The following is a 1695-nucleotide window of genomic DNA, read 5'->3' on the forward strand; positions in this document are numbered from 1 at the left end:
CTAAGTGTGATTGTCTGTTAATTTTATCTGTTGCATAAAAACTCTTTATGATTTTGTTGGAGAGATGCAGTAATCTATGATGTAATGAAAAGCTGTTACAAATAAGTTTATGACTATTATCTCATTAGAATAGCTGTTTAGAATAATGGCCTATGACACATCTGACCACAAGTCCTTGGCATTATAGCTGAGCCAGATATTGGTTCTATGTTATGAAGTGGGCCTCAAGTCCAATCAGATAGTCCTTGGTTACTTTCATCTTACCCCAGTTAATATAGGCAAGATAAAAAAAAAAAAAAAAAAAAAGATGGCAACTGCTAATGTGCATATGGGATGGAAGACTATCAACAAACATCTGCAATTATTTTATTTTATTTTTTTGCAATTACAGAGTGGTATTTAGTTGACAGAACAACAATTATCTTTGTATAATCTGCATCAGAGACAACTGAAGATGAAAAAAGTAAAACCCAAAATAAAATCAAAAGAAAAAAAAACCAAAAAACAAAAACCAAACTACTGTCCACAGTATATAACTAAATTAAATTAATTATAACTAATTTGTGTTATGTACCAACAAGAACCTGGTTTAAATTTCCATGACAATTTACAACCCCCAGACTGTACCAGGCAAGGTTAGCGGCTATTGAAAAATACCACCAGGACAAGGCTATCTATAGACACTTTCAGTAGTATGTTAACTATACAAAAAAGACACTGTACAGTTTAAAAACAAATCTTACATGGCCTTACATTTCATTTTTTTCTTTAAAAGGAATGAGTTGTGTACATGGGGGGTTAAATGCTTTATAGACAAGAAAAAAAATGCACTAGAACCAACTTATTCATCATCATCATCATCTTCATCTTCCTCTTCTTCCTCTCCTTCTTCATCCTCTTCATCCTCCTCATCTTTCTCTTCCTTCTTTTTCTTGCTCTTTTCAGCCTTGACCACCGTCTTTTTCGCAGCATCAGGTTTTCCTTTAGCTCTGTAGGCAGCAATATCCTTCTCGTACTTCTCCTTCAGCTTGGCAGCCTTCTTCTCATAGGGCTGCTTGTCATCCGCTGCAGTGTTGTTCCACATCGCTCCTAGTTTCTTTGCAACATTACCACTAGATAAGCCAGGATGCTTGCCTTTGATTTGGGGATGGTACTCAGAACAGAACAAGAAGAATACCGAAGGAGTCCTCTTGGGTGCATTGGGGTCCTTGAACTTCTTTTTGGTCTCCCCTTTGGGGGTGGGGGGATGTAGGTTTTCATTTCTCTTCCATAATGAGCCTTTTCAGCCTTTGCCATATCTTCAAGTTTCCCCCTTTCTTTAGCAGACATGGTCTTCCACCTCTCTGAGCACTTCTTGGAGAACTCTGAGAAGCTGACAGAAGCATCCGGGTGCTTCTTCTTCTGCTCCTCCTGGCAGGTTTGCACAGAGAATGCATATGAGGACATTTTGCCTCTCGGCTTCTTAGGATCTCCTTTGCTCATGTTTAGTTGATTTTCCTCTGCAAGGCACAGAGTCGCCCAGTGCATGTCCGGCTCTCGCTTGCCTCAGCGGTGTCTCTATGGAGCTCAATGTACTGCAATGGTTGTGAGAGTGGGAGCCAGATGCAGCCCCCAAACTTGATGCTTTAAATCTAGTTAAAAGCCCAGGATTGGGAGCTCATAGGCCCTGGGTAGCATTCTAATACTCTTATTTTG

At 39.5% G+C, this 1695-nt stretch overlaps 1 pseudogene; it reads right to left on the minus strand.

Moving 5' to 3' along the window:
- Nucleotides 1-841: 841 nt before the first annotated feature.
- LOC110325183 lies at nucleotides 842-1482 on the minus strand (annotated as a pseudogene).
- Between the last annotated feature and the right edge of the window lie 213 nt (nucleotides 1483-1695).

This window comes from Mus pahari, chromosome 8 (genome assembly GCF_900095145.1).
Source record: "Mus pahari chromosome 8, PAHARI_EIJ_v1.1, whole genome shotgun sequence".
Classification (NCBI taxonomy): Eukaryota; Metazoa; Chordata; class Mammalia; order Rodentia; family Muridae; genus Mus; species Mus pahari.